General features: G+C 31.6%; 1 long non-coding RNA gene across 1 annotated transcript; it reads left to right on the top strand.

Annotated features, from left to right (window-relative positions):
• Positions 1–22,442: 22,442 nt before the first annotated feature.
• Positions 22,443–23,459, top strand: LOC145117248 (uncharacterized). The gene is made up of 2 exons (XR_013712574.1): positions 22,443–22,656; positions 23,276–23,459. It is a non-coding gene; the product is annotated as an uncharacterized LOC145117248 (long non-coding RNA).
• The last annotated feature ends 282 nt before the right edge of the window (positions 23,460–23,741 follow it).

A 23,741-nucleotide genomic window follows, 5' to 3' on the forward strand; every position in this document is an offset into this window, starting at 1 on the left:
AATCATGCTCGGTGTGTAGTATGTTTTCCAGTGGCCACAATGGCTCCGGTAATCGGCGACGAAACCGACACAGAAACCTCAAGTCTCCGGCGATCTGCGATTTTTCAAGTTTTCTGGTGATTTTTCGATCTCAGGAGGTGTGTCTAGAGAAGAGGGTAAGCCTTTTCGATCGAGTTTTCTTATTACTGCCACTTTCTTCATACTTTGTAATACACGAATTATCTACCATCCTGTATGCTTTAATCATTCAATCTCATTCTATTTTTCTCAATTTTGATGGTGGTGGATGGGTTATCGTCAATTGTGTTCGTTATAATCACTTATGATTGCAAATATCGTCAGTTGTGTTTGTTGCAATGGGCTTCTTCCAAACTTCATGACAGTGAATTGTTGGATGAAATGGTTAAAGAAGGCATTAGGAAGACAATTCCCCCAAAGGTTCTTTCGCAATTTGTTGATATTGTGTCGCTTTGTACTCAGGTATTGGCTTATGCATATATGATTATCAAGATGAACTAAAAGGAATTGATTAGTTTGTAAACGACAGTTGATGATTGTTATAAAGTTATATAGTTGATGATTGTTATAAAGTTATAATCATTTATGATTGTAAACATGGTTGTACATATCATTAGAAGACACCGATAGTAATCATTTATAATTTTAACTATCGCAATATAAATGATTATAAAATTGATTATAATCATATCATTTATGATTATAACACCACATGATTTTGCTACTAATCATTCATTTTAATATTTTATTGATCTTATTATTGTATTTACATGTTATTGGCATTTTGTAGGTATTTATCAAAAAAAAAAGGAACGCTATCACTTTTTAGGTATCACTGGTGCTCATTACACTAGTAGCCATTTTTGTCCAAATAGAAGGAGGTTGCAACCGATTCAAGAAAATGGCCGACATATTATTGAATTTTTTAATATTTTTTTTCTTTTGGAGTGGTTAATCATTGTTGAATATAATCATGTATAAATGTATGAAACTAGTATTGACATATTCATTTATGAATATATTCTTTTGGAGTGGGTTAATCATTGTTGAATATAATCATGTATAAATGTATGAAACTGATATTGGCATATTCATTTATGAGTATAAGTATAAATGTATAAACTCAATATTTAGAAATTTTATTTAGGAAAATAAAAAAGTTTAATAATAAATATAACTTATTTTTTTACTTTTTTTATAAATAAAAAATTTTATCATTAAATTGTGTTTTATTCATTTACGATTACAACTTTATAGTTTTATAATTACAAACGTGTTTTACTCATTTATAATTAAATTTAAAAAAAAACTTTTTTTAACAAAAAATTAATAAAAATTATTTTGTCATATATTAATAAAAAAATAAAATAAAATTCGGTTAATCTATTATTTTAAGTAACTGTAATTAATATTGCTAATATTTAGGAGATTAAGATTTGTTATAATTTAAATTAAATATGCAAATACTAATATACCCTTATAAAATGATTGGTCCAGAATTGTTCTCGCGTTACCTTTTAGGTGTTCTCATTTGATCATTTCCCATATATATATATATATATATATATATATATATATATATATATATATATATATATATATATATATATATATATATATAAGGTATAGAACCATCAAAATTGTCTTCAGTTTGATTAAAAAAACACAATTTTTTTCACTGTTAACTTCTTCCTATTGTTTTTGAACTCATATTATTTTTCATTTCGTTATTCATCCTCAACATCTATGTATTTTGAGTGTGTTTTTTTTATTAGACATATAGTTGACTTCCTAACTTCCTCTAACACCTATCTCATGTATACTTGCATGGTTTTTTTGATGGGTTATGGAAAGAGGTTTATTGAGTTTTTTTAATGAACACTTTCAATTTTTCATTATAGTTTTATATATTAAATTTCAGTATGAAAATCATCCTAAGTCGGTCAAAGTGGTGGATACCGCACACTGCGGTAGGTGACGTGTCACCATGGTGGTGTGGTGAACACCACATCGTCCGATTATGGGTCTGCGGTAAAGCCACTGCAAGAGAAAATTATACTGTACCTTTTTTTTTCCTTTTTAATTATTATTAAATTATATATATATATATATATATATATATATATATATATATATATATATATATTAAAAAATTATAAAAATATAAAAATATTTTAAAATTCATGGTTTCTTACTGCCTATAAATAAAGTATAACATTCATATATTATTTATATATATTTAAATATTTAGAAAATGTGGAGCAACTTTAAAAAGAGGATGAGAAAAAATGTTATGATGCATGGCATGTCAAAAATATAGTAAACTATGATAACACCCAAGGTTATACACTTATGCCTATTTGTAGGCATGTAAGTTAATTTGGTATGTACGCACCCATGGGCAGTAGAGTGTGTCAAATTTTGTTACAAATTACAATGCAAGGAATTTGGTAAATATGGTAGTTCAACTGCCGAACTAAATCCACCTCTCTTTCTTCTAGATGTTTTATATATTATCTTAACTCTTGTATTCTGTTTTCGTAATTTAACTATAAAAGTTAAAAAATATAAACCTATTAAAATTTAAGAAATAATCTCAAAATACAAAATGTAATTATTTGGTTTACTAATACTACCTAATCCTTGAATATGGTAGCATTAAGCCTGATAAAAATATATGTGATAAATATATGTGATTAAACCGATCAACCCGTTTTCAATTCGTGTAGTTTGGATCAAGTAATATGGGTTTGGAATTTTGGGTAATCAGTTAACCCGTTATTTTATTTGGTAGAGTATGGGTAGGGTAAAATCAGGTATATTCAAATACATGAATTTTTTTCTTAAACTAATTACTACACTAGCTGTAATAACTATTGAAATTGTATTGATCTATTAGTTTACCCGAACCTCAATACATAGCCGAATTTCAAGATAGGTCGATTATCTGTTATGTATTTATTAAAAAAAAAAAAAAAAAAAAAAAAAAAAAAAACTCAAATACATAATACTCAAAAGTTATACCCAATCAACACCCCTGCATTGCACCATGTGTTAAGGTAATACACTACAAGAAAAATCGTAAATAGCTACGGAAAATTGCTACGGAATCAAAATCTGTAGTTGTTCTACTACGGAATATGCTACGGAATGGCTTGTCGTAGCTATTTTGCTACAAAATTAATTCCATAGCTAAATCCTAAATAGCTATGGAAAGTTGCTACAAAATCAAAATTCGTAGCCGTTTTACTACAAAATATGTTACGTAATGGATGTTCGTAGCTATTTTGCTACGGAAATAGCTACGTAATTGTAGTTTCATAGCTAAATCCATAAAGTTGCTATGGAATCAAAATCTATAGCTATTTTAATACGAAATATGCTACAAAATTGTTGGTCGTGACGAGTTCGCTATGAAACTTGTTACATAATCCATATTCGTAGCAAGTTGACTACATAAATTGCTACAAAATCAAAATCCGTAGCTAGCTGGCTACGGAATTGAAATCCGTAACTATTTTGCTACAAATATTTGTTACACAATAAAATTTCGTAGCTAATTTGATACGAAATTTGTTACGAAAAAACTTGAGCGTAGCTATTTGTCTATATAACTTGTTTTCAAATTTGGAAAATAGCTACGAATTCATCTATGTAGCTATTTGGCTACGAAATATTCCGTAGTCAACTAGCTACGGAATATGTTTCCGTAGCAAAATATAGAAAATTGTTTTACTAACAAAATTAAATTATTGTTTTTAATTGTGTTATTATTTTATACATAAATTAATTTTCATTGGTAATAATCCTTAATTATTATTTAAAAAATAATCTTGTTTTAAAAAAGAATAAAACAAAAATCAAACTTAATAAATTTTTTCTTTTTATTAATTTAGGAATCGGAGCATTTTCTATATCAATTAAACTCTAGTTTTTTTGTTATCGACAAAACAACTTTCCCGATTAAGCAAGAATTTTCACTGTTTCTTATCGTAATAAGTTTGTATAATTTTATTAATCTGTGACGCCACTATTGTAATTTAGACGAAGAAGGGTGAGGGTATATGGGTAATTACACAAAAACTCTTTTGGAATTGGAACCACAGTTTTGTACCGGATTTTGATTAATGGATAATATTACAATTAATAGTCCCTTGATTAAGATGTCTAACCCTAATGAGAGACGGAAAATTGGGGCTGATGTACTGATATCGACAGAGACGGTGCGACGGGGGACAAAGTCGGTTACCTTCTCCAGTGATTCTGGTAGAGTCAATGAGGAAACCAATGAATAGAGAGATTAACTATGAGAGATAATGGAGAAGCTGTCATTCGAACTCTAAATTCATTTTCTTATGAGCAATGGTGAAGAAGATGACACATGCCTCATTTATATATCTTGTGTGAAGGAGCGACATATCTATGGTGACAATTTATAGAAGGATCGATGAAACGAACAAAGAGTGTGAGAAACAGAGAAGGCGTTTAACAGTCGAGGTGAAGCTATTGAGGAACGAAATCATATATGAGAACAAGGTGAGTTGGAGGTACATATTCATTTTTCGGCAAGCTTTAACCTCGATTCTACGATGATATGTATTTTTATGTTTCCTCGATGTGTTTATCGTAACTAAAACAAAAGAAATCGACTGAAATGCTATGGAGTTAGAGTATGATCAGGATGTTGAGGTGTTCCTATATATGATCCATGGTTTTTGACGATCGTGGCCACCATTGCGCCTTCACCATCGTCTCCAGTCACCATCATCGCCTTCCTCCCCTCCTCCACCTTCTCCGCCACCTACTGTCACCGTCTTTAAAAGGTTTCTTCATCTCTAACCTTCTCTATCTCTTTCTGCTACCAAAACGCCTAACTGTCGTGAATCACGAAAGTTGAATAAGGTTCTATCTACATTCTCATCGCTTACATGCTGATTAGAATGTAAGCGGAAGATAAATTTTAATTACTATTTTTAGGTTGTTTTTAAGCATAGACTACTTTTTTTTTCTTATTATTACATCTCTTGGAAGTTTCTAATATCATATGTCCAAATTTCTTTCTCTAGTGTGGTATTGTGGTTGTAACTATAGCATATGACTCGGTGTTAGCAGCAATGGAAGTCTAAATTGTTCGACAGAGGAAGTTGCTGCTTCATGGGTCATGGAAGTGGTTGGTGATTGAATTTGCTTCTCAATACAGAGTTTCTGATGCATATACAAAACTAAGTTGCCTTTTAAAATTAAAATATTCAAATTGGGCTTTTATTCATTTTTTTTCTTCTAATGTATAGATACTGGTTGTCCAGATACCTTTCATTTGTTATGGATGTTGCCACACCAACTGCAGATTGTTCAAATGTAGCACATGACTTGTTGTCTGCAGTCATCATGAATGGAAAATTGAATGGCACTTTGAGTGCCCAAGAGGTTTGAATCGTTCATTCATGTCTATTAATGTGATTAATACTAAGTGTCATATTTATGATTAATTCTAAATTTAAACACCTATTGGGCAGAATCACATGTTGGGGTCACTTTTTGATGAAATTGAGCAAACAATTGCCTTTTTTTAAACTACAAATCACTCGATGAACATTCATCATTAGGATTAACATACACACCTAAACCTCCATCCACTTTTTGATGAAATTGAGCAAACAATTGCCTTTTTTTAAACTACAAATTCTTTCGGTGTTGGTTGACTATCCAGTATGATTTCTAGACAAGGGGATCGAGACAGAGAGAGGGATAGCAAAGTTTTGGGAGATCAGAAGGCTACAAAGGGAAAAAGGATACAGTATGTGCGGTATTGTGGTGTTGCAACGATGCTAAGGTAGTGATTGTCTTCTTGTATTGTCCTCTCATTGTTCTTCCTTCTCCACTAAGATTTTCAAATCAAGAACGCGTTTCAAATTGATAATTTTGTTGAAATGTGAGGATTTTCATATGGGAGATCAAATTTAGTTTGCTTTCCTCCCCCATTCACATCATCTCACGTAAGTATCATCTAAAATTTGTCACTTTTGTTATTAATTGTGATTATTTGGGTATCTACATGCACCCCCTCCCCCCCCCCCCCATATTCTTTCTTATTTTGTATATGTGGTCTATGAATCAATCACAACGTTATTATGTACACTTCTTTTACTTTCCCTATTTTCAACATCATAGTTTTTGTATCGGTTTCTGTTAAATTTTAGTGATACTGTGTGCCTTTTAATTATGATTTTTTGCAATGATGCATAATTTCCAAGCTTTTAGTGAAAAGGATAAAGCCAAAGTTGAATCAGATGGTGACAGTGTTGTGAGACCTTAAAAAGTAGCTCTTGCCTACCAAGCGTTTTCTAAAATGCTTGAATGAAAAGACTGGCTTATATATGTTCATTCATTGCTTCCATTTCAACCCCTTATGGATGAGTCTGGAAATACGTATGCTCTCTTCATAAGTTGTTTTAAGCATGTAAGAATTTATTTAACATTTCCGTATCTCTTTGAAAATGTTATTATCTTTAATTAATTTATCAAAATTTATGGAATGGTTTCCCCCCAAATGGTCATATTTGTGTTCATTTGTACACGAAGACAAAACATCCCCACGTTTCAAAATTTGCAATTTCAGCTATTCAAAGGTTTAATATACTCAAAATTGTAATGGAAAGATAGTTTTTAAAATAAGATCTACATAGTCAACAATAAAAATGATATGTAAATGGGTTTGGTTTATTTGAAATTGATTCTTTTTCTTTCAAGGTATAGTAAATGATGCTACAAAACTCAATCACCCATGTTAGCTTTTGGGTATAATACCTAGTGTTGTAAAACTCGTCGAGCTGGCTGATTACTCGTCCAAGTACTCCCTACTCGGCCCCTTACCAAGATGAGTTACAAAATCCGAGTACTCCCCGATCGACCCCTTACTGAAGCGAGCAGTGTTGTAAAACTCAGCCAACTCGATGATTAATATATATATATATATATAATATATTTAATGATTTATTATTTAACACACACACATATGATTATTACTATATATATATATATATATATATATATATCTTAAATCCTCAGTAATTATTCACGAAGTGAGACCATTGTGTGTTTTCAGTTTTTGTGTATTCACATGTATCTAATTTTCTTATATATTTCAATCAACTTATGGTTTTAACTTATGATTTTGACATATATAATTTCCCTAAAAATATTCCGACATGAATTATCGAATCTGAGTACTCCCCGAGTACTCGTTACTTGGTAGTCGGTCGAACAGGTACCGAGTAGCGAGTTCTACAACCATGATAATACCTAGGTTGTTAATGGAAAAGCTCCAGTCTTACAAAACTAGAGTAGCACTCAATTTTGAGGTCAACATTTTCGATTAATACACCTAATCTTACAACCATTTCCATAAAAGGGATTTCATTAATTTTCTTATAAACATCTGTAACTTTTTTGTAACTTAGGGATTTCAATATCAGCTTGGTGATTTCCAATTGGGGGCAGGTAAAGTTGTATCCATTCAATCAGAAAGTTTAAGCATTCTATTTGAATTTCCATTTGGTTGTGATTAGTTCTCTTACTTCTCTCAAAACTACAGATCTGCCAAACTACCTTTTGAATAGTATGTGAGGATTGTTTGAGCAAGGTACTTATAGTGCCATCAAACAAAAAGAAGAAATAAAAGAAATCAAGATTGTTGAAGAAGCTTGGAATGTGATCCAACAGTCAATTGGTTTGACTAGCCTCTTGGTCAGTTTCCTTTTATCTAACATTGATGCATTATTCATGACCAATAGCTAATGTAATTTTGTTTTATTCTATGTTCTTAAAATATATTCCTTTTTTTGGATTACCCCTTCTATTTTAGGACAATAAAGCTCAATGTTGTATTCTTAATATGTGTTTACCTCATCGGCCATGTGAACACAGAGAAATAACAATTCATCATTGTTTATTAAAACTTGTGAAAATAAAGTGTGTTGGTAAATGTTAATTGGTAATAATCTATTTTATTATAGGTTTTGATTCCATCTTCATCACCAAACTTGAAGAATAGCTTAACAGTCTTACATCATGTTCTTGAAGGTCATGTTGGGGTTTACTGGCTAGGGGTGCTCTTCAAAAGACAACTACCACTACTGGTTTGTCAATACTACTTCATAATTCATACAACTCATCTTTCTCTACTATCGTTGATTAAATAAGCCGAAAAAGCTAGAGACTTTGGTCAAATGGTGAATTAAAAGTGAAACAAATAAGCTTTCTTATGTTTGTTTTTTCCTCTTTAAGTGATATATGGATAAATGAATTATTAAAGAAAATGATGGTTTATTTGGTAGATGGAAGAAAAGGGTGCATTAGCAAAAAGTTAGGGCTTAATGAGGAAAACATCCATTTTTAGACTGTATATGTTGAGTTGTTCTTACTATATTAAGTAAAAGGCTAACACTCATATATAGCTTATTAGATTAAGTTTTCCCCACATTAAGCCAAGTAAAAGTTGTAAAAATAAATAAATAAATAAATAACACTTGAATCTATTGGTTGATGACAACTTATGTTAAAAATAAGGTAAAGATGTTTTTTGTCTAAGATCTTGAAATTGGTTAATGGCAGTTACATCAAAAATAAGATTTTTTTAGATGATACTAAAGTTGAAGTTGATTGGTGACAATTATATTGAAAATAAGTAAGAGATGCCTTTTTTACATGATCTTGAAATTATTTTATGGCAATTTATATTGAAAATAAGTTAAAGATGTTTTTTATACATGGGCTTGAAGTTGGTTAATGGCAAATCATATTAAAAATAAGTAAAAGATGTTTTTACATATGATATTGATGTTGGTAGATGAGAAGTTATTTCTTAAAGTTGATTAATATCAAATTATATTAAAATCAGATAAAATGTATTACATGATCTACAACTTGGTTGATGATAATTTATATAAAAAAAACTTATTATTATTATTATTATTATTATTATTATTATTATTATTATTATTTGCATGATCTTGAAGTTGGTTGATGGAAAATTGTATTTGAAACAACAAAAATGATGTTTTTTTACATGGTCTTGAAGTTTGATGATGACAAATTATATAAAAATTACAAAAAAAAAAAAAAAAAAAAAAAACTTTTTTACAGGATCTTGGGGTAGCAGCAGCTGATAGAATATTTTGATGCCAAAATACTGATAGGTTTTATAGGTTATAAAAAAATTACATGTGACGGAAAAACACTTAAACCCTTAAGTTCACATGTAACCTAGAAATGATATATGTTTTCTCTATTGATAGCAACTAACTATAAATATCAGGAAACCCTAGGAGAGAGGCTATGAAATCGAAATTAATACTAAATTAGGGTTACATACCTTTTGATTATATTGTAAATAATCAAAGTAGAATCCATCTTCTAGATATTGGAAAGCTAGCACCAAAGGAATGAATGCCTCTAATGGCTTGTACCCAAAACATTAGTAGCAAAAAGACTTGAGGAGAGAGGATGCTTGAGCAAAATTTCGGCTCAAGCTGCATTATATCATTATCCTAAGCCTTATGAACGAAATTTCTAGGTCATTCCTAGCCAAATTTCATTCACCCCCATCCCATGGGGTTCTAGAACTTTCATGCTTCAACTTTCAATAACCACATACTCCCTACATTTTTAATCAATTCAATTAATCCCAAAATTAATTTCAAATTAATTATTATTATTTCTTATTAATATATTACTCATATAATATAATAATAAACTATTTATTCCAATTTATTAATCATATAATAAATTAGCAACTTAGTCTCTCTCTCCAAAATTCATTATATTCAAATACTAGTTTTGAGGGCAACCCAAAAGGACTTTGCTTATAAATCAAGAATATACCAATTTAGTTATTGGCTTCGACACCTTAATTCAACAAATACAATACCATCACTTGCATGACAGTTGGAATCTTTAGCGACACTTGAAGACTTCTTGATCGACACTAAAAATCTCACTGGTTTTTCTAATGGATCATTTGTCACAAAAGCTAGAGTGGAGTTATGAAGTTGCATTCAGATGATACTTTCATGCCTAAAAAGACTTTACTTCCTGCAAAAGAAGATGAAATCAATTGTAGTCCTTCAATGGATGATAAATCACCAAGATCATCTTCTTCCTCAACTTCATACAGTCATACTAAAAGTAACAATGATTCTGAAAAGTTGTTTCTGAGTAAGAATGGAGTTCAAGGTGCACGTCATCAAGGGTAAGAAGTAATAACATATTTAGTGTGTAATAATTGTGGATTAAATCATGTTTAGTGAGAAAAGTGAGTTTATTGAAGGTTTTTACTTTGTACCTCTTTAGACTCTTATGTTGTTTATTTTGCAAATTGAAGTCATTACACGTTTCTTTACTAATGGGGAGATAACTGTAGATATTTGTAAATTAGGACATGTCGATGATTAGTTTCTGGTTCAAAATTTTTATTATCTAAAAGATAAATGCAAAAAGTAGTAATATACTTTCATTAGTTTGTCTCGTATAGCATCCAAATTTCATTTTTCCATTACAACATAGTACTTCCAGAATTCTACCAATTATAGCAATGTAATAAAATATGCTAAGCCCCCAATAAAACTCACATATAGAAGGAGAGATAAAAAGGGAAATAATTTGAGTCCCAATTAACATATGCGGATAGGGGTATTTTTGTAATTTAAATATTTATCTATCGACCTGATCTTATTTGGTGGGAGTGAGATTTGGAGGGTATCTTTTATGTTAGATGGTTTTACACCATCAAGAGAAATTTGGCTTCTCAACTTGCCATGAATTAATGAAGTTTTGGTTCTCGGAATCATTTTGTCATATTCTATTATTATTCATCGATTTTAAATTCTTCCCAAAATAAAACCTATTTTCATTGCTAATTAAGAAAAAAATTGAAAATGCAATACTATCATTGAGTAGATTTTTCAGAATACAATCTTGTAATGGAAAGAACCAGAAGTAGGATGCTATAATACATAAATATGTGAAAAAACATTATTATTTCTTGCATGTAAGGCTTTCATGTATGGTTGAATTATAAAAATTATCACTTGGGCTGTAACATCAAAAAATGGAGAGCTAATGTAGATACAAACAATTCCAGAGGATCTCCAACAACAAATTTCCCATGTATTTTTTGTTAATAACACATATTATCCTTTTGTTAATTTTATTGACACTAAAACCCTTGTAAATAACAAAATATTATGACACATCCGTCCGAAATGCACACAACAATCAGACTTTTTGTTTTAAACCTAAATTGTTAATAAAATTGAGTTATCCCATGTATTTTTCATTAATCACATATATTATCCATTTTGTTAATTTTATCGACACTAAACGCATGTAAATATTATGCAGATATAAAGTATGCATAACTTATTGTTTGACACTTAAAATATGTTGCGATTAAAGGCATTTTTGTAGCCGTAAAAATTGCTACTAAATAGTAGTGTCGAGATGCAAATAAATAAATAAATAATGATAATTTAAAATGTATGCATAAATCTACATGTTTATTTTAGTAAACACTAAATGAAAATTTTATTATCGGCCAACCCGTCCACCGATGAGTATTACAACCGGCTTTTGGTCGATTAATCAGTAAGATTGATATTACAGCTTCTTTTAATATCTTTTGTTAAATCTCCTATAATGTACAATTGGTGATAATTTTGGAAGTGAGAAACCACATTGATCTCTCTTTTTAAACATATAATTTAAGGTGGATCCTATTTTGATCATTTGTCCACCACATTGACACCGATACATTGTAAACAAAAAAAAATAAAGGTAAATTACACCAATCGTCCCTCGTGCATATGCCAGAAAGCGTGTTTAGTCCATATTTTCAAAAATTAACTCGGATCGTCCCTCGTTTGTTTAAAACTTGCACACTTCATCCCTCATTAATTTAATTTTGTACTCTTCATCCCTTACAGTACCTGAAATGACTATTATGCCCTTTTGGTATTTCTTTTCTTTTCCAATTAATTTAATGTTCTTATTATTTTTAATTAAAAAAAAGATAAATATTATGACCCATTTCATCTCTTTATTTCCTTTCCAATTCATTTAATGTTCTTCAAGATCCCGATCATCATCTTCGTTCATAAATCCGGTTCCCGGCACCACCTCCGGTCATCATCTCCGTCCATAGACTTAGTGTCTGGTAGCAGCTCCGGTCACCATCTCTGTCCATAAACTCGAAGCTGCAACTCAAATGCGAAACATAAATCCAATCTGCAACTCAAACCCAAAACCAAAATCAAACCTCAAATTCAAATGTAAACCCAAAATCAAACCTGCAAATTCAAACTCAAATCCAAAACCAAAATCCCTAATGCAAAAATCATAAGTTGTTGTGTTTTGCTCATCTGAATCTTATGCGATTTTGGAAAACGAAACATTGGTTTCAGAGATGGATGAAGTTGTGTTGGGTGGTGAAGTTAAGGTTTGAAATCAGAGATTTTCAGATTTCTGGTGCGAAAGTTCAATTAGGGAGTGTAAACGACAGAATTCCACACGCAGTGACGCCGAAGTTCCACGTTGTCCGCCTTCGATCAGTCGTAGCCTTTCCGGCGAACGATTACCGGTGCAAAAGTTATGTCCTTTTGTGAATCCGGCGACGTCGACGGTCTGAAATCGGAGATTTTCAGATTTCAATCGTCGTCTAGCAAAAGATTTTGGGGTTTTAGATCTCAACGAGTGACTCTGATCTTCCATGTCTTTAATCGTTTACCAGGACCTCATCATTATCGGCTTCTCTCGCCGGAAAAGTAGTGAGAGACGGAGGAGAATCGGCGCCGGAGCAGAGAGATGTAGAGTAGTCCGCCATTTTTGTTTTAAGGGATTTGGGGGACGAAAGCAAACAGGGGAAAGGGAAACGAGAGGGGTGGGTTAGTGGGAAGTTTTTTTTATTTTCTTTTTTTTTAATTTAAAAACGATAAATAAATAAAAGAAAATTAATATGGTCTTTTTATATCCAAAGGGATGAAGTGTGCAAGTTTTAAACAAACGAGGGACGGTCCGGGTTAATTTTTGAAAATAGGGATTAAACACGCTTTCTGACATATGCACGAGGGACGATTGATGTAATTTACCCAAAAAATAATTAATTTTTTATGAACAATATAACTATAATTCGATAGCTTTGTCATAGCACAATGTTATAATGGAACAAATGAAATTAGGATGTAATAAAAAAAGTAAAATCAACCTATAGTTTTTATATCGGTCAAACCGACCACCGAACGGGTATAACACTAGTTATAAAGATTGAAGGGCTTATCAGATAGTTTACATTGAACATTTATATAACAAGGAGATGATACGTGGCTGATGATGACGATTCCCCACATCTTCATTCTCATAACATCGGAATATTTAACTCAAATATATAATACCAATAGATAGATTAGAGGCAGGCTTTCAAATTAAAACTAGTTAATTCATTTGGGTCAGGCCCAACATATAAATGGTCAGAAATGCCCTATTAAGATGCAAGAAAGCCCGATCAGTCAAAACCATTTCTATACCCGACCTGTTAAATGATCAGTTATGAAACCTTGATATGTAAGTGCTTCAAAAAGCTTAATTACCATATTTTGTCTTCTAGTGATAGCAACTAACTATAAATATCAGGAAACCCTAGGAGAGAGGCTATGAAATCGAAATTAATACTAAATTAGGGTTACATACCTTTTGATTATATTGTAAATAATCAAAGTAGAATCCATCTTCTAGATATTGGAAAGCTAGCACCAAAGGAATGAATGCCTCTAATGGCTTGTACCCAAAACATTAGTAGCAAAAAGACTTGAGGAGAGAGGATGCTTGAGCAAAATTTCGGCTCAAGCTGCATTATATCATTATCCTAAGCCTTATGAACGAAATTTCTAGGTCATTCCTAGCCAAATTTCATTCACCCCCATCCCATGGGGTTCTAGAACTTTCATGCTTCAACTTTCAATAACCACATACTCCCTACATTTTTAATCAATTCAATTAATCCCAAAATTAATTTCAAATTAATTATTATTATTTCTTATTAATATATTACTCATATAATATATTAATAAACTATTTATTCCAATTTATTAATCATATAATAAATTAGCAACTTAGTCTCTCTCTCCAAAATTCATTATATTCAAATACTAGTTTTGAGGGCAACCCAAAAGGACTTTGCTTATAAATCAAGAATATACCAATTTAGTTATTGGCTTCGACACCTTAATTCAACAAATACAATACCATCACTTGCATGACAGTTGGAATCTTTAGCGACACTTGAAGACTTCTTGATCGACACTAAAAATCTCACTGGTTTTTCTAATGGATCATTTGTCACAAAAGCTAGAGTGGAGTTATGAAGTTGCATTCAGATGATACTTTCATGCCTAAAAAGACTTTACTTCCTGCAAAAGAAGATGAAATCAATTGTAGTCCTTCAATGGATGATAAATCACCAAGATCATCTTCTTCCTCAACTTCATACAGTCATACTAAAAGTAACAATGATTCTGAAAAGTTGTTTCTGAGTAAGAATGGAGTTCAAGGTGCACGTCATCAAGGGTAAGAAGTAATAACATATTTAGTGTGTAATAATTGTGGATTAAATCATGTTTAGTGAGAAAAGTGAGTTTATTGAAGGTTTTTACTTTGTACCTCTTTAGACTCTTATGTTGTTTATTTTGCAAATTGAAGTCATTACACGTTTCTTTACTAATGGGGAGATAACTGTAGATATTTGTAAATTAGGACATGTCGATGATTAGTTTCTGGTTCAAAATTTTTATTATCTAAAAGATAAATGCAAAAAGTAGTAATATACTTTCATTAGTTTGTCTCGTATAGCATCCAAATTTCATTTTTCCATTACAACATAGTACTTCCAGAATTCTACCAATTATAGCAATGTAATAAAATATGCTAAGCCCCCAATAAAACTCACATATAGAAGGAGAGATAAAAAGGGAAATAATTTGAGTCCCAATTAACATATGCGGATAGGGGTATTTTTGTAATTTAAATATTTATCTATCGACCTGATCTTATTTGGTGGGAGTGAGATTTGGAGGGTATCTTTTATGTTAGATGGTTTTACACCATCAAGAGAAATTTGGCTTCTCAACTTGCCATGAATTAATGAAGTTTTGGTTCTCGGAATCATTTTGTCATATTCTATTATTATTCATCGATTTTAAATTCTTCCCAAAATAAAACCTATTTTCATTGCTAATTAAGAAAAAAATTGAAAATGCAATACTATCATTGAGTAGATTTTTCAGAATACAATCTTGTAATGGAAAGAACCAGAAGTAGGATGCTATAATACATAAATATGTGAAAAAACATTATTATTTCTTGCATGTAAGGCTTTCATGTATGGTTGAATTATAAAAATTATCACTTGGGCTGTAACATCAAAAAATGGAGAGCTAATGTAGATACAAACAATTCCAGAGGATCTCCAACAACAAATTTCCCATGTATTTTTTGTTAATAACACATATTATCCTTTTGTTAATTTTATTGACACTAAAACCCTTGTAAATAACAAAATATTATGACACATCCGTCCGAAATGCACACAACAATCAGACTTTTTGTTTTAAACCTAAATTGTTAATAAAATTGAGTTATCCCATGTATTTTTCATTAATCACATATATTATCCATTTTGTTAATTTTATCGACACTAAACGCATGTAAATATTATGCAGATATAAAGTATGCATAACTTATTGTTTGACACTTAAAATATGTTGCGATTAAAGGCATTTTTGTAGCCGTAAAAATTGCTACTAAATAGTAGTGTCGAGATGCAAATAAATAAATAAATAATGATAATTTAAAATGTATGCATAAATCTACATGTTTATTTTAGTAAACACTAAATGAAAATTTTATTATCGGCCAACCCGTCCACCGATGAGTATTACAACCGGCTTTTGGTCGATTAATCAGTAAGATTGATATTACAGCTTCTTTTAATATCTTTTGTTAAATCTCCTATAATGTACAATTGGTGATAATTTTGGAAGTGAGAAACCACATTGATCTCTCTTTTTAAACATATAATTTAAGGTGGATCCTATTTTGATCATTTGTCCACCACATTGACACCGATACATTGTAAACAAAAAAAAATAAAGGTAAATTACACCAATCGTCCCTCGTGCATATGCCAGAAAGCGTGTTTAGTCCATATTTTCAAAAATTAACTCGGATCGTCCCTCGTTTGTTTAAAACTTGCACACTTCATCCCTCATTAATTTAATTTTGTACTCTTCATCCCTTACAGTACCTGAAATGACTATTATGCCCTTTTGGTATTTCTTTTCTTTTCCAATTAATTTAATGTTCTTATTATTTTTAATTAAAAAAAAGATAAATATTATGACCCATTTCATCTCTTTATTTCCTTTCCAATTCATTTAATGTTCTTCAAGATCCCGATCATCATCTTCGTTCATAAATCCGGTTCCCGGCACCACCTCCGGTCATCATCTCCGTCCATAGACTTAGTGTCTGGTAGCAGCTCCGGTCACCATCTCTGTCCATAAACTCGAAGCTGCAACTCAAATGCGAAACATAAATCCAATCTGCAACTCAAACCCAAAACCAAAATCAAACCTCAAATTCAAATGTAAACCCAAAATCAAACCTGCAAATTCAAACTCAAATCCAAAACCAAAATCCCTAATGCAAAAATCATAAGTTGTTGTGTTTTGCTCATCTGAATCTTATGCGATTTTGGAAAACGAAACATTGGTTTCAGAGATGGATGAAGTTGTGTTGGGTGGTGAAGTTAAGGTTTGAAATCAGAGATTTTCAGATTTCTGGTGCGAAAGTTCAATTAGGGAGTGTAAACGACAGAATTCCACACGCAGTGACGCCGAAGTTCCACGTTGTCCGCCTTCGATCAGTCGTAGCCTTTCCGGCGAACGATTACCGGTGCAAAAGTTATGTCCTTTTGTGAATCCGGCGACGTCGACGGTCTGAAATCGGAGATTTTCAGATTTCAATCGTCGTCTAGCAAAAGATTTTGGGGTTTTAGATCTCAACGAGTGACTCTGATCTTCCATGTCTTTAATCGTTTACCAGGACCTCATCATTATCGGCTTCTCTCGCCGGAAAAGTAGTGAGAGACGGAGGAGAATCGGCGCCGGAGCAGAGAGATGTAGAGTAGTCCGCCATTTTTGTTTTAAGGGATTTGGGGGACGAAAGCAAACAGGGGAAAGGGAAACGAGAGGGGTGGGTTAGTGGGAAGTTTTTTTTATTTTCTTTTTTTTTAATTTAAAAACGATAAATAAATAAAAGAAAATTAATATGGTCTTTTTATATCCAAAGGGATGAAGTGTGCAAGTTTTAAACAAACGAGGGACGGTCCGGGTTAATTTTTGAAAATAGGGATTAAACACGCTTTCTGACATATGCACGAGGACGATTGATGTAATTTACCCAAAAAATAATTAATTTTTTATGAACAATATAACTATAATTCTATAGCTTTGTCATAGCACAATGTTATAATGGAACAAATGAAATTAGGATGTAATAAAAAAAGTAAAATCAACCTATAGTTTTTATATCGGTCAAACCGACCACCGAACGGGTATAACACTAGTTATAAAGATTGAAGGGCTTATCAGATAGTTTACATTGAACATTTATATAACAAGGAGATGATACGTGGCTGATGATGACGATTCCCCACATCTTCATTCTCATAACATCGGAATATTTAACTCAAATATATAATACCAATAGATAGATTAGAGGCAGGCTTTCAAATTAAAACTAGTTAATTCATTTGGGTCAGGCCCAACATATAAATGGTCAGAAATGCCCTATTAAGATGCAAGAAAGCCCGATCAGTCAAAACCATTTCTATACCCGACCTGTTAAATGATCAGTTATGAAACCTTGATATGTAAGTGCTTCAAAAAGCTTAATTACCATATTTTGTCTTCTAGTGATAGCAACTAACTATAAATATCAGGAAACCCTAGGAGAGAGGCTATGAAATCGAAATTAATACTAAATTAGGGTTACATACCTTTTGATTATATTGTAAATAATCAAAGTAGAATCCATCTTCTAGATATTGGAAAGCTAGCACCAAAGGAATGAATGCCTCTAATGGCTTGTACCCAAAACATTAGTAGCAAAAAGACTTGAGGAGAGAGGATGCTTGAGCAAAATTTCGGCTCAAGCTGCATTATATCATTATCCTAAGCCTTATGAACGAAATTTCTAGGTCATTCCTAGCCAAATTTCATTCACCCCCATCCCATGGGGTTCTAGAACTTTCATGCTTCAACTTTCAATAACCACATACTCCCTACATTTTTAATCAATTCAATTAATCCCAAAATTAATTTCAAATTAATTATTATTATTTCTTATTAATATATTACTCATATAATATATTAATAAACTATTTATTCCAATTTATTAATCATATAATAAATTAGCAACTTAGTCTCTCTCTCCAAAATTCATTATATTCAAATACTAGTTTTGAGGGCAACCCAAAAGGACTTTGCTTATAAATCAAGAATATACCAATTTAGTTATTGGCTTCGACACCTTAATTCAACAAATACAATACCATCACTTGCATGACAGTTGGAATCTTTAGCGACACTTGAAGACTTCTTGATCGACACTAAAAATCTCACTGGTTTTTCTAATGGATCATTTGTCACAAAAGCTAGAGTGGAGTTATGAAGTTGCATTCAGATGATACTTTCATGCCTAAAAAGACTTTACTTCCTGCAAAAGAAGATGAAATCAATTGTAGTCCTTCAATGGATGATAAATCACCAAGATCATCTTCTTCCTCAACTTCATACAGTCATACTAAAAGTAACAATGATTCTGAAAAGTTGTTTCTGAGTAAGAATGGAGTTCAAGGTGCACGTCATCAAGGGTAAGAAGTAATAACATATTTAGTGTGTAATAATTGTGGATTAAATCATGTTTAGTGAGAAAAGTGAGTTTATTGAAGGTTTTTACTTTGTACCTCTTTAGACTCTTATGTTGTTTATTTTGCAAATTGAAGTCATTACACGTTTCTTTACTAATGGGGAGATAACTGTAGATATTTGTAAATTAGGACATGTCGATGATTAGTTTCTGGTTCAAAATTTTTATTATCTAAAAGATAAATGCAAAAAGTAGTAATATACTTTCATTAGTTTGTCTCGTATAGCATCCAAATTTCATTTTTCCATTACAACATAGTACTTCCAGAATTCTACCAATTATAGCAATGTAATAAAATATGCTAAGCCCCCAATAAAACTCACATATAGAAGGAGAGATAAAAAGGGAAATAATTTGAGTCCCAATTAACATATGCGGATAGGGGTATTTTTGTAATTTAAATATTTATCTATCGACCTGATCTTATTTGGTGGGAGTGAGATTTGGAGGGTATCTTTTATGTTAGATGGTTTTACACCATCAAGAGAAATTTGGCTTCTCAACTTGCCATGAATTAATGAAGTTTTGGTTCTCGGAATCATTTTGTCATATTCTATTATTATTCATCGATTTTAAATTCTTCCCAAAATAAAACCTATTTTCATTGCTAATTAAGAAAAAAATTGAAAATGCAATACTATCATTGAGTAGATTTTTCAGAATACAATCTTGTAATGGAAAGAACCAGAAGTAGGATGCTATAATACATAAATATGTGAAAAAACATTATTATTTCTTGCATGTAAGGCTTTCATGTATGGTTGAATTATAAAAATTATCACTTGGGCTGTAACATCAAAAAATGGAGAGCTAATGTAGATACAAACAATTCCAGAGGATCTCCAACAACAAATTTCCCATGTATTTTTTGTTAATAACACATATTATCCTTTTGTTAATTTTATTGACACTAAAACCCTTGTAAATAACAAAATATTATGACACATCCGTCCGAAATGCACACAACAATCAGACTTTTTGTTTTAAACCTAAATTGTTAATAAAATTGAGTTATCCCATGTATTTTTCATTAATCACATATATTATCCATTTTGTTAATTTTATCGACACTAAACGCATGTAAATATTATGCAGATATAAAGTATGCATAACTTATTGTTTGACACTTAAAATATGTTGCGATTAAAGGCATTTTTGTAGCCGTAAAAATTGCTACTAAATAGTAGTGTCGAGATGCAAATAAATAAATAAATAATGATAATTTAAAATGTATGCATAAATCTACATGTTTATTTTAGTAAACACTAAATGAAAATTTTATTATCGGCCAACCCGTCCACCGATGAGTATTACAACCGGCTTTTGGTCGATTAATCAGTAAGATTGATATTACAGCTTCTTTTAATATCTTTTGTTAAATCTCCTATAATGTACAATTGGTGATAATTTTGGAAGTGAGAAACCACATTGATCTCTCTTTTTAAACATATAATTTAAGGTGGATCCTATTTTGATCATTTGTCCACCACATTGACACCGATACATTGTAAACAAAAAAAAATAAAGGTAAATTACACCAATCGTCCCTCGTGCATATGCCAGAAAGCGTGTTTAGTCCATATTTTCAAAAATTAACTCGGATCGTCCCTCGTTTGTTTAAAACTTGCACACTTCATCCCTCATTAATTTAATTTTGTACTCTTCATCCCTTACAGTACCTGAAATGACTATTATGCCCTTTTGGTATTTCTTTTCTTTTCCAATTAATTTAATGTTCTTATTATTTTTAATTAAAAAAAAGATAAATATTATGACCCATTTCATCTCTTTATTTCCTTTCCAATTCATTTAATGTTCTTCAAGATCCCGATCATCATCTTCGTTCATAAATCCGGTTCCCGGCACCACCTCCGGTCATCATCTCCGTCCATAGACTTAGTGTCTGGTAGCAGCTCCGGTCACCATCTCTGTCCATAAACTCGAAGCTGCAACTCAAATGCGAAACATAAATCCAATCTGCAACTCAAACCCAAAACCAAAATCAAACCTCAAATTCAAATGTAAACCCAAAATCAAACCTGCAAATTCAAACTCAAATCCAAAACCAAAATCCCTAATGCAAAAATCATAAGTTGTTGTGTTTTGCTCATCTGAATCTTATGCGATTTTGGAAAACGAAACATTGGTTTCAGAGATGGATGAAGTTGTGTTGGGTGGTGAAGTTAAGGTTTGAAATCAGAGATTTTCAGATTTCTGGTGCGAAAGTTCAATTAGGGAGTGTAAACGACAGAATTCCACACGCAGTGACGCCGAAGTTCCACGTTGTCCGCCTTCGATCAGTCGTAGCCTTTCCGGCGAACGATTACCGGTGCAAAAGTTATGTCCTTTTGTGAATCCGGCGACGTCGACGGTCTGAAATCGGAGATTTTCAGATTTCAATCGTCGTCTAGCAAAAGATTTTGGGGTTTTAGATCTCAACGAGTGACTCTGATCTTCCATGTCTTTAATCGTTTACCAGGACCTCATCATTATCGGCTTCTCTCGCCGGAAAAGTAGTGAGAGACGGAGGAGAATCGGCGCCGGAGCAGAGAGATGTAGAGTAGTCCGCCATTTTTGTTTTAAGGGATTTGGGGGACGAAAGCAAACAGGGGAAAGGGAAACGAGAGGGGTGGGTTAGTGGGAAGTTTTTTTTATTTTCTTTTTTTTTAATTTAAAAACGATAAATAAATAAAAGAAAATTAATATGGTCTTTTTATATCCAAAGGGATGAAGTGTGCAAGTTTTAAACAAACGAGGGACGGTCCGGGTTAATTTTTGAAAATAGGGATTAAACACGCTTTCTGACATATGCACGAGGGACGATTGATGTAATTTACCCAAAAAATAATTAATTTTTTATGAACAATATAACTATAATTCGATAGCTTTGTCATAGCACAATGTTATAATGGAACAAATGAAATTAGGATGTAATAAAAAAAGTAAAATCAACCTATAGTTTTTATATCGGTCAAACCGACCACCGAACGGGTATAACACTAGTTATAAAGATTGAAGGGCTTATCAGATAGTTTACATTGAACATTTATATAACAAGGAGATGATACGTGGCTGATGATGACGATTCCCCACATCTTCATTCTCATAACATCGGAATATTTAACTCAAATATATAATACCAATAGATAGATTAGAGGCAGGCTTTCAAATTAAAACTAGTTAATTCATTTGGGTCAGGCCCAACATATAAATGGTCAGAAATGCCCTATTAAGATGCAAGAAAGCCCGATCAGTCAAAACCATTTCTATACCCGACCTGTTAAATGATCAGTTATGAAACCTTGATATGTAAGTGCTTCAAAAAGCTTAATTACCATATTTTGTCTTCTAGTGATTTTTTTAAGCAAAACGGCCATATAGTTTTTGACCATTATACCCTTATTGGATGTCTATAAATAGAGATGTGGTTGTTAGTTGAAACCCAAATAAAAACAATCTTTAATATTGTATTCTCGACAGATTTTGTGTTTCAGCCGATGCCGACGCTCTCCTCCGTCGTGCCGTCGTCTACCTCCGGCGATCGCTCAGGCCTCGACATCTCCGCCTCAGGGGAACCCCACTTCTCCATTTCGACTCAAGGTCTCAGGTTTTCTTTATTTTTCATATTGTTTGTTTCTTTTCTTTCACTCTTTTTGATTCCTATATAATTCTAATCTTCCATGTAAAGTATGAAATTTAGGTATGATTGTACGACAACTGAAATGTATGATATTCAAATCAATGATTTTTGTTTAATGCCTAACAAGTGTTTGTTAAAATTCCTAAAAGACAAAGTAATCAAAGTTTTGTTTAATGTGGTCAAAATTTCTCAACATAATGAGACGATGAGAAAATGGTGTTGTTTAATTTTTCATTCTTCTACCTTTTGTTTTAGGAAAAAGGCTTTAATATTGTCAATATTTTACTTTATTGTTATTTTAGATATGTTCCAAACTAGTAACTGTAAAGATATAGAGCAAAAAGAGTCATATGCGAAGTAGTTTGAAGCAAAAAAATGATTTCCTATATTCAAGATTCTGTATGATTATTGATCAATTATGTGTTTATTTTTTTTAGGATTGATAAATTTGATACCACATGCATGCTTGATTATTTCGACTGTTGCTTTGGATGAGCTACAAAAGATGCATCATAACCTACTGATTTCACCTAACAAGATTGCTTTTGTGGCTCTTATTAATCGAGTTTGTAAATGCAGGAAGCTGGATGAAGCTTTGATTTATTTTGAGGATATGAAGGAGATGAATATGTATGCCGATAATTATGTGTATATTGAATTGATTGAAGCTTTTGTTTGTATGGAAATGTGTATGTTGATAATTTGTGATAAAATTAGAAGATTACTTGAAGATGGTAGTGTTCCAATTCATTTGGTACAAAAATGAGAAGTGTACTTCATATATACTGCATGTAATATTCCAATCCTAAAGATTTTTGTAAAATTGAAATTATTAAGTGGAATAATAATATTGCAATGTTAAAGATTTTTGTAAAAATCTAAAAGATTTTACTGACACAAAATAAAACAGTAGGGTAAAATTGTCATTTTTAATAATCAGATGCTTAATCAAACAATATGGTTTCAATCAGAAATAGATACAGTCAGAGCTTCAGACCCAATCAGACCCTAACTCAATCAGATCCGATTTAATCAACAACCCTTA

This window comes from Lactuca virosa, chromosome 5 (genome assembly GCF_052849685.1).
Source record: "Lactuca virosa cultivar CGN04683 chromosome 5, Lactuca_virosa_CGN04683_v6, whole genome shotgun sequence".
NCBI lineage: Eukaryota > Viridiplantae > Streptophyta > Magnoliopsida > Asterales > Asteraceae > Lactuca > Lactuca virosa.